The sequence below is a fragment of the Macaca fascicularis genome, chromosome 6 (assembly GCF_037993035.2).
Source record: "Macaca fascicularis isolate 582-1 chromosome 6, T2T-MFA8v1.1".
NCBI lineage: Eukaryota > Metazoa > Chordata > Mammalia > Primates > Cercopithecidae > Macaca > Macaca fascicularis.
The window spans coordinates 5,728,030-5,739,349 of NC_088380.1; the positions used below are offsets into that span (position 1 = coordinate 5,728,030).

Here is an 11,320-nt window from a genome sequence, read left to right on the forward strand (position 1 = left end):
CTCACTTTGAGGCATTCTTCCCTTCCAGTTGAATGTTCCTAGAAGGTCATAGACCAGTGAAATGCCACCATTTTGCGTCTTAATGAGCATGCTTGAGCCCACTCACTCAACTCCTGAGATCTTATCGGGAAGCTGCCAATCACCAGCTTCAGGTGTTTTTTATCTATTGGGAGACTGCCTTTCCCTGGTGCCGGCTGTGACCAATTATTATTTTGGGGAGACAGTGTAACAGCTGCCTGACCATCACCTGATGGTGGCCTGACATTTCCGGGGAAAGGGAGGGGCCTCTCCTGTCCTGCTCACGTCCACCCGACTACCTACTGTAACACTTGGGCTAGCTTGAAAGTCCTTTGCTGCTCTAACATCCCACGATTGCGTGGTCTGTGTTCAAGGAGGCTCATTATTTTGACAGCTTTGGCCTTGCTTTGTGTAACACTCAGCCAACCCATGACTGTTGGTGACCACAGATGGACAGAGAACCCAGTCATGGACCAGCCTCCTTCCCTCCCTATTACCTAATTCCCAACTCCCTTCTGGCAGCCTTTGACATTCTTCTGGTTTGGAATCCATCTGTGGGTCCTGTTTCATCCATCAAATTCCAAATTAGGTTCATCTATTGCCATAACAACAAGTGGACAGCATGAGGCGGCTGGCCTTTTCTACCCCAAAGTGACAGCAACTGCGCTCATCATCCGGGAACAGCCTCACCACACAAAGCCACCCATGTTCGCAGACCTCATCATCACTGCCATGGTGGTCAGAACAGCAGCCACTCCCACCACTCACTGGGAGGAGCTCCATGAGGCCAGGGTCTCCACCAGGATTACAGGACCTGCAGAAAGACATGTGGAAGTGGGTGCTGAGTTACAGTCAGGGTTAGGTGACTTGTGTTTTGACTTTATTATGAATGTGTCATGTTTCTAGGAGTATGAACATGCCTGGAAAGTGGAGTTGAGACTAAACTATTGGTTCCACCATAAGGGATGGGATTAGTGGTTCCTGGGCCCTGCCAGCAATGCAGCTGTATAGACAAGCCACAGTGACCTAATCTCCCCAAGTATGAGCTGGCCCCTCCAGCTGTGATGGGGGAGTTCTAGCTGGAGGGTGTGAGACAGATTTGAGTGGAATGGGAAGGTCTGTGAGTGTCTGTGGACACGAGAGCAGAAAGGGGATGGCTGCATTAAAGAGAAAGAAATACACCCGTGATTACAGAGGGGGGCCATGCCTGCAGGTGGCAAGTATCCCTGTGCTCAGGAAAAAAGAAAAAGGCAATGGAAAAGATACGGGCACCAAACAAATTAAGAAGAAGGCAATGCCCTTGGGAGAAGCAAAGACCAGCAGAAAAGGGGACAGACCACTGTTGTCCAAAGGAAGTGAGTCATGTTCCATTTGCAGAAAAGTGGCTAATAAAAAAGGTTGATAAAATCCGTAAGTTTTAAAATATTTGGTTATTTTCAAAAAAAGGATTAGGGAGATGTTGAGTCTTCACTTTGAGCAGATTTTCCCTGGTGCTGAGTGTGGTCAAGCTCACATCTTCCCCCACATGGTTCCTTGAGACTTAATGAGGAGGCATATTCTTGTACATATTTCTTCCATTCACCTCATTAATTTCCAGCACATTATTCCAATTGTAGTTAAATCATTAATTGTGTAATTAGTTGATGGTCTAATTTTACTCTCTTCTCTTCCTTTTATCCTTCCCTCCTCCCATTCTATCTCTTTTGGATAGATTTACAAGTGAACAACAACTGAAAGCAAAGACATTTCAACAACTCTTTGGTTTATTTTAACCAAACATTTTTACGTATTTTTAGATAGTTAAAAAATCAATAAGGCATTATTGAAAGCATGTTTTTCTGGGCCTTTTTGAGCTTAAAAATTAAAGACGATATACCAAGGAAAGGATGCAGCTAAATTTTTTAGACAATAAACTTCAAACACTCATAGTTCATGTATTTTTTTATATCAAAACTAAACTGAATATTTAAACTAGAATGATAGAGCATGTAAATTCAATTACTTAGCTATCACTCATTCTAAGAATACAAACATATAAGTGACTCAATCAAAAGAAGATATTCTAAAAATATATAGAAAAATTTGTAATTTCGAAAGGCTCAAATTAACCAGTTTAGAATGTTCAAAATTTGGTCCAAAAGCTGGAAACCAACTCCTGCAAAATTAGCATATTTTATACAAATGAATGAATCCAGCAAATAATACAAGATCCCTGTGTACTCCTGTGAACTCAACTTCCTTCTGTGCCTTTGTGTCAATGTTGTAGCCATAGCATTGCTGATCGAGATACATAAAAGTCCCAGTGATTCTGACTGGATGTGTGGCTGCCTGTCGCCTTTCCCTGCACGTCCTGTGTGAGTCCCTCTATATATAGAGAGGAAGTCCGTGTGTGTGTGTGTGTGTGTGTGGGTGTATGTATATATATATTGGACTTGGCAAGGTTTATTTGGAAGGGCAGAGTCTATCCCCAGGTCCTGAGTGTGCACTGGAGGGAAAGGGGTAGATTTCAGGGAAGTTTCTTGCTGTGTTGGATGCTCTTGGGGAACAGCTGCGGGCCCAGCCAGAGCTGCAGCAAGAGGACAGCATGGCACACATGCTGGGCAGCAGAGCTGCAGGGTGTGGAGGGGTGTGCGTTCCAGGAGAGCTCCATGAGCCCCAGCCCCAGCAACCTGAGCTGGTGTGTGAGCCAGTGTGCCGTCCTGGTCCCCAGGAGGTGGGGCAGTGTGTGGAAATACCAGATGTAGAACTAGTAGTGGAGGGGGTGGCTGAAGCAGATGCCAGTGAAGTTAGAGGTGAAGAGGGTAGAAACGATCTGGCTGGGTGTGAGGGGCTGGGGTGGAGCCTTCCTTTTGGAGGGATCCTTCAGCAGGGACAAGACACATTCCCCCATCCTGTGCCACCAGTAGAGGGTAAACAGCAAGAGCAAGGTGAGGTGGGCGGCTAGCAGGGCCAGGTGGAAGGCACAGTGCAGGCAGAGAGCCCCTGGGAGGAAGCGCCAGTTCACTGTCCAGCAGAATAGAAACTGGCGGCCAAGGTCAAAGGAGCGAGACAGGTAGCCAGTGGGCTTCTCCAGCAGGAAGAGCAGCCCCAGCACCACCTGAAGGCCAACATAGATGCCCAGCTTGCGGAGGGCCCCACGGGAGCCAAACCGTGTGAGGAGAAGAAGCAGCAACTGAGGGGCGCAGAGCCTCACATTCATCTTCTCGGAGGCTGCCAGGCTGGAACACCGGCAGCCCCAGCCCCAGCCCTGGGCCAGCAGGAGGCTGATACTGAGGGCGCTGAGTCATAGAAGAGTCACAGCACAAAGGTTCGTTCGGGGTCTCTGACTTCCCGCAATGGTGGAGTGAACACAGTAGGAGGCGTGGCACATGAAAAACAAGACGAAGGGAGGTACCTTGTAGGTCTGGTGGTAGATCAAGAAGACAAGCAGCAAGGTGGCCAGGTAGAGCACAGCGAAGATATTTTGGGCATGTGAATGTCAGTGCCTCGGCCCAGGGGCATAGAACAGCCCCATAAAGTTGGACACAAAACCAGCTGGGTACACAAGTGGTCCACTGTCATCCCACAGCTGGGTCTAGTCATAGGTACCACTGATGACACCTTCCACCTGGGCCACATAGGCCTTCTGGTCGATTTCTGTGTCTTTCACTAATTTTCAGACTTCGTAATAACAGTCATTCAGGTACCTGTAGAGGAACTGGCACAGGATGTGCAGGGAAAGGAGAAAGACAGCCACACATCCAGGTGAGCCAGGTTTGAGAAAACATGGACAGGGCCAGGTGCAGTAATCCAAGACTTTGGGAGGCCGAGGCAGGGGAATCATCAGAGGTCAGGAGTTCGAGACCAGCCTGAGCAACATGACGAAACTTCATCTCTACTAAAATACAAAATTTAGCCAGGTGTGGTGGCGGGTGCCTGTAATCCCAACTACTTGGGAGACTAAGGAAGGAGAATTGCTTGAACCTGAGAGGTGGAGGTTATAGTGAGCCAAGATTGTGCCACTGCACTCAGTGAGCCGAGATTGCACCACTGTACTCCATCCTGGGTGAGAGAGCAAGACTCCATCTCAAAGAAGAAGGAAGGAAGGAAGGAAGGAAGGAAGGAAGGAAGGAAGGAAGGAAGGAAGGAAGGAAGGAAGGGACGGAAGGAAGGAAGGAAGGGACGGAAGGAAGGAAGGAAGGAAGGAAGGAAGGAAGGAAGGAAGGAAGGAAGGAGGGAAGGAAAAGAAAGAGAACATGGGCAGATGCAGTACAGATTTGACTCAAAAGCAACTTGTTTCAGTGGGTCGAATTGATCTATGTACCCTTCTAAAGCACTCAAATGGTTAAGAATGTCACCAGACGAATCTCCGAGTAAAAACCAAAGCCCAAAAAGACTGCCCCCAAAAGAGACTCATCATCAAGAACTTGTAGGTCAATTATACATTTTAAGGTCACCAAAGCAGGAGTATCACTAACGTGAATTTTTTCTTCAGGGTCTGCTAAACAATGACAGTACTTAATCAGGAAAGTAAATGAACTTATTGGGACTGATTTTAAATTATTTCAATTGCTGAATGAGCACTATATTCATTTTCATCATTGTCCCACCCCAGACTTCCGCTAAAGCCCTAGTGTTTCAATTAATTTACAAAAAGTCTTAAAAGGCAAGTTAATTCTCATTTCACACTCAAGTGAATCAGCTTTTACTTTGAGTTTCCAGAATAACAAAGTAAGTCTTTGATATGCTTTGGCTGTGTCCCCACCCAAATCTCATCATGAATTGTAGCTCCTGTAATCCCCACATGTTGTGGGAAGGACTCGGTGGGAGGTCACTGAATCTCGTAGGTAGATTTTTCCCATGCTGTTCTCATGATAATGAATAAGCCTCACGAGATCTGATGGTTTTATGAAGGGAAGTTCCCTGAAAGCACTGTCTTGCCTGTTGCCATGTAAGATGTGTCTTTGCTTCTCCTTCGCCTTCCACCATGATTGTGATGCCTCCCCAGGCATGTGGAAATGTGAGTCCATTAAACCTCTTTTTCTTTATAAATTATGCAGTCTTGGGTATTTCTTCATAACAGTTTGAAAATGGACTAGTACAGCTTTAATGAAAATTGCCTTTTGAGTGTAAAAATTACAGGGCCAGAGGAAATCTTTCAAAAGCAAGCAATCTTGGGTTCTGTCTACAAGTTGTGATTAATCCACCTGGGACAAGAAAGAATATGTGTTTTCAAATGGCCACCTGTCTGTTGCAATAAATAGTATTTTCAAAAGTAAGGGATGTGGGAGTAGAGCAGTAGCATTTAGTCAGCTTAATTTATTAGCACACTTAGTGTGTACTCTAAATGTACTCTGAATGCAGGTGTCTGACGTGCCAGCCTTCTGAGATGTGCTGGACCTGAGAAAGGGGCAAGGGGTAGTGGGTGCTTAGGGCCACTAGGTGCTTTGAGCCATAGCAGAGCTCAACAGTCAACCTCGTCTTCCTAACACACAGTCTGTGGAGGCTGCTACCCCCGTGAAACTGTCCCAACCATCCTCCAGTAAAGTCACAAGCACAGGAGGGAAGAAGTCCAACAGATTTGGGAGATGTAGGAGAAATACATGGAGAAAAAACATGGACTACTTCCATTGCAATAAAACTTCTTTGAGCATCTGAGCATCTTTCGTCACTACATTTTTGTCCCCTTGCAGATTTGGTGCGGGTACATAAATCTGCTTCCATGAAGACTTACTGAGTTGACCTTCTGCTAGAACTTGAATTTCAAGCTAGAAATGCAGGGCTAATGAACACCTGTGATGCTGTGGATGGCCCAGGAAGAAGGTCAGGGCCCACCCAACTGTAGAGCCCCATATCTCCTGGCCGCCAGATGTGCCAACTTTGAAATGAAATAAAAACCAATAATCTCTTCTGTCCATTTTAGGTGTGAAAGGAAAATAAAATCTTTGCACCCCAAACTCATTATGCCAAGAAGAAAGTTAAGCTTGGTAACTAAGGCGTGCAAAAAAGAAAAAGAAAAGAAAAGAAGAAAACTTGCCTTCCTTTTTGTTCCCACACAGATGGCTGCAATGACAGAAGGCCACACATCTCCCCAGGTGAGCCTCCCTCACAAATTGCTCACATGGAAATTTTGTATGGGCCCCCAAATATTTCAGAATACATATCCCCCTCATAACCCATAACCCTAAAGCAGAGTTCTACGGAATCTCACCTGACAGTGTAAAGTAGTAGCTTATCTTCACAGGCATGGGATAAAAACAAGACTAGAATGCCCCCTCCCTCTGCCCACTCTGAAACAAATACATATTTGACTTCTTCCTCTACTCTGTGTTTACCTTATCCTGTATAAAATGAGGACTTACTGAATGCAGATTTACAAGTGCAGATTTACAAATGCATAATTAACTGTTTCTCTAACCCCTCTTTTCACATATAAAACGTGGACTCAGCCAGTGCTAATCAAAGCCTCACTAGAATGTAACACTCAACTCATCGTCTACCTTCCTCCCCTTCTTTTCCTCCTTCCCTTGCTGCTCACTCTTTGCCCTTTAAATATAGAAGTCCTCAAAACCTTCTTTGGAAAAAGCCCTGACCACAAATGCTATTGTGACCTGTGTCTCTTTCTCCTGGACACATCCTCAACCTTGGCAAAATAAACCTCTAAATTGATTCGGATGTGACTTAGATAATTTTTGGTTTACATAGTCCTCTCAGTAAAGGTAATATTGTTTTCCTAGTTAAATTTACAAAAACCAGGACAATCGAAGGCTTTTCACTGGACACACGTGGGGTAAATCCAGAGTGCCAGGCTGAGGTTGGTGTGATGTGGAGGTAGTGGGAGTTACCACGAACCTCTGCTTTCTCCTGAGCAACCCAGAAGTTCAAAAGGAGTTTTTGCACCGATTCTTACCTACATGTACTTGAGTTGTTTACTCTAGTTTAACTGCCTGATAACTTGCCTCATAGGTGAACTTTTACAAAGCAAAAAGGCAGACTTAAGGAAACAAAAAGATAAAACTGCTTATCCAGAATGAGACCAAATCTGAAACTGGATTCTATTCGACTGCCATTACTAATTCAAAGAACCACTGGAATCTAAGACTGAAATATCTCCACTCCTCTGTTTCTGTCCCTTGCTCTCCCATACCAAAGTTTGGGGTCTAAAAAAGGAAGCCAAATTCAACAGGGACAGATATTTTAGAAGAAAAACTCATTTTATTTCAAACTTCATTTTATTAAACTGAAGGTATTTGTCTCTAGTTGATCTGATGACTCAAAGGTTTCATGTTGGCCTCCTCTGAGGGCTTTGGAAAGCCTCACATGCCCACAGAGGACGCAGCTGATAAAACAGAGACGGCCAGAGACGGTCACTTATCCCAACATCAATGGGTGCTTTCAGTTGATTCAGATGTAATTGAAATGCCCCATTTGCATTGAGTTCGCCAGTGCACGAAAACACAGAAAAGAAGTGTCGGCCTTGCCCCAGGTTATAAACAATGTCCGGGTTTTTCATGAATTACATCTTATGACTGTCTCTAAATTTGAGAAAATGAATTGTCTAGCCACCAATGTGCGCAGATCTCATTTCATTTTCATTCAATATCCACTCCGCAGACAGAAGATAAAAACCAAATGAACAGATCACCAGACTCCACACGGAAGAGAAGACATTCCTGCCAGGGCATAGCCCACACAGTCCCCACCCCATGCCCTCACAGCAGCAAAAGTGTGCTTTAAAACAGCAGATGTGTGTTTGTAATCACCAAAAGAAATATGTCTCCCACAATAAGCTCAAAACCATCACGTATGTATAGAACGATTAGGTGCAGATGTTGACTCTTGTACAAATATTTTACTATGGATTCAATTATTAAACTTTTGCCATACTTAATCACCTAAACTATGCTTGAAGAATATATATGCCTCTTTTCAACACAGCAAATGATGGGTGATGCCTGGATTAAAGGAGGGATAGGACCATGTGCCGCTGTATATTGGGGAAAAATTAATTTTCTTCCTAAAATGACCCCATAGGGTGATACGAGAGTGACTGGAGTCATTTTATTAAAATGTTTAGTGTGAAATAAGGCAAAACTTTTAGAGGCACACACACACACATACACACACACACACACACACCACACTAACATCCATGCCTTTCATTATTACAGTTAATTAGTAGAGTAGATTTTACTTAGAAGGGCTTAGTTGACAGATTTGTTTGTGGTAGAGCATTTCCCCCTCCATGGAGCTAGAAATATCATTGCAAATGTGGCGGTTAACAACATCTCTATCTGCTGCTAAGAAAGTGTTGACACAGATGTTTGGCTAATCATTTATAGCAAATAGTTATTCCCATAAAGGCTAAGATTAGTCGGAATTGGCATGCACTTCTTTCTTCTGTGAGTCTCATTTGATTATGGATGATGTTTTGTTAGAGTGTATCCATGCAACCTCATAAATGATGTAAAACCCAAGAAAAACACAGACTCTGTGCCAAAACCGAATTAAATACACATCAGAAAAATGTGAGCCTGATTCAGGTTCAGGTACCATGAAACTTGCCTTGGCCTATTGTTGTTAAAACCTTCAGGAAAACTATAAAAAGCAAACTTGACATTAATATCAATTTAAAGTTGGTGTAGCTGCCAACAGTTATTCCACATGAAGCTCAGCTGGCTGCATCGTCTCCAGCACAACATATGGTGGCAGCAATTGCAGCCTCCAAAAGCTGTGAAAAATGGCCCACGCAGACTGGGCAAGGAAAAGCCGTCTTATCTGTGTAGATGTGCTGCCACTGTCAGCATTTTTCTAATGATGAGCACAGACACGTCTGGGAGTTGGATGTGGAGGTAGTTGTTCCTCCCACTTGCGCTCTGGGTGAGCAGTTTCAGAGTCTCTTATCAGTTCCATACTCCCTTTCTCCTTCCATCAACTGACCCCAAGAGGTCTATTCAGCATGCCACCACCTCTCTTCTCTCCTTTGCCACCCCCTCCTTACACAGATTCTGGGAAATCCAAGTAGAACTATCCATAGGATTATTTCTGGAGCCTCTCAAGGAATCTGGAAGTCCTCTATCTTATTTCTCTACTATCCACAGTCTCAGGAATGGGGCTTAGGATAACAAGGGCAATACCAAAGCCCAGTCAAGCACTGGGGCCTCCAACCAGGAAAACATCTATTCATTTGTGACTTGAAACATCATGTACTCATACGGTATGTGCCTGCTACTGGGAAGCATTCTACCAGCTGCTGGGGGAGAGGGGAGAGGGACAAAGACCTGGATGTGAAATGGTTGCATAAACTTCACCTGCCTGCCTGTCCACTAGGGAACTGAATCATGGACACCAGAAAGCAAAGTCACAAAGGGAAAGCAGGTAGAAGGTGTGGAGAGTTGAAACTCTTGAGTATCAGGTGGGCTAATAACCATTTACCCTGGCAAGGAAATAACTGACATCATGTGAATTGGAGAGAATGCCAAGTAAGCTTCCCCCAGGGGAGAAGGCTAAGCCATTAACATTGTGAGTGCACAAAGCACCCAAGTTTGTTGAGGAACCCCATCCTAACACTGAAACCACTACTTATCACAGGAGCATCTCATGTACAGAAATCTAAGACTCTGACTCCCCTCTTGAGAATTTTTATTTGTATGAAAATATAGTGTCCCATCCAAAATTAATACTGACACTTAATCTCCACTATGGTGGAAGTAGAAGGTGGAGCCTTTTAGGAGGTAATTAAGAGGGTTCCACCCTCATGATGGATTAGTACCTTATGAAAGGGCTGAAGAGAATGAGCTTACGGCTCTTTTTGCCTTTCTGTCCCTTCTACCAAGTGAGGACAGAGCATTTTTCCCCTCCTAAGGATGCAGCAACAAAGCCCATCTTGGAAGCAGAGATTGTGCCCTCATCAGACACCAAACCTTGATCTTAGACTTCCCAGATCCTAGTGCAATGACAAAATACATTTCTGTTCTTTATATATTAGCCACATGGACTAAGACAGCACCTCACACAATCTTCCTCCATCTCTATCTCCCAAATGCAAGTTAAGCTGCTGCTATGCCATGTAACTTAGCCCAGTGCTCCCCAGCACTTTTCTGTTATAAACTTCTATATATGTCAATCTCAACAAGGAACAAAAGAGGCATGCTCTTTGATTTTAAACAAAATCTGTAAGGAAGAGAGGAGAGAAGAATGGGCAAGCAAACACACAAACACACTAAGACCTTTATATCTTGTTCTGAATGCTTTTACATTTGTATTTACTTTCAAGATACTTAATAAGGTCAGCTTCTAATCTCCTACACTCTTCATTACCTGATAACTCCTGGTCCTCCTTGAAGACTTGGCTCAGAAGTCAGCAACTGCAGGCCCCTTTGGCCTCTGGGCATCCTTAGCACCCATTCATACATCTACCAGGGACTTATTAGATGGTGTTGACTCACCTTTCCTTTCTCAGCGGACTGAAGTTCTTAAGAGAGGATAACAATGCCTTTAGCAACATTTTATGACAGCTCTGTGCAATCAAACTGGTGACAATGACAAAAACATTGTACACCTGCACTTCCCAATTGGTAGCCACCGGCCACATGTGACCACGGAGCATTTGAAATGAAATGTCAAGGATGTGACTGAGGAACTGAGTCTTTTTTCATTATATTTCATGCTAATTAATTTAAATGTATATCTCAATCACTGCACATGGCTAATGACCCTCATATGGGACCGTGCACCTCCCGAAGCTCCTATACTGCTTGGAAGAGGGAACCCGGCCCACTGTTAATAAAATAAACTGACCTTAGGAGCTAAAACCTATCTTAGTTCTTCGCTTAAATGGTGAAACCTTCTGAAATATCAGGGAAGTTACTCATCTCCATCTTTATTCATTTTCCACACATTTGACCAATTGCCCTGTGCCAACCTGGTGAGACCGCTGTCTTACTAAACTTCCATTCCATGCAGGGCCTCTCCGCAGAAGTGCATGTGAACAGAGACTTGTGCCTTGTGTGGGAAGATCTGGAGGGGAGGCTGTGTGCTCCAAACAGAAGCCCAGTGCCTGAAAAGGCCCCTAAAGTCCTGGTAAGTGAAAAGGGGAGTCTGCTTTTGAAGGCAGCAGTGGAAGAGGTGGTCTCCAAACAATGTAGGGCCCTACAGGAGTCAGAACATTTGCATTCTACTTTATTATTATTTTTTTAATTTATTTATTATTATTATACTTTAAGTTGTAGGGTACATGTGCATAACGTGCAGGTTTGTTACATATGTATACTTGTGCCTTGTTGGTGTGCTGCACCCATCAACTCGTCATTTACATCAGGTA

At 44.2% G+C, this 11,320-nt stretch overlaps 1 pseudogene; it reads right to left on the bottom strand.

Moving 5' to 3' along the window:
- Positions 1–1,585: 1,585 nt before the first annotated feature.
- On the bottom strand, positions 1,586–10,591 carry LOC102115522 (dol-P-Man:Man(5)GlcNAc(2)-PP-Dol alpha-1,3-mannosyltransferase pseudogene; annotated as a pseudogene).
- Positions 10,592–11,320: the final 729 nt, after the last annotated feature.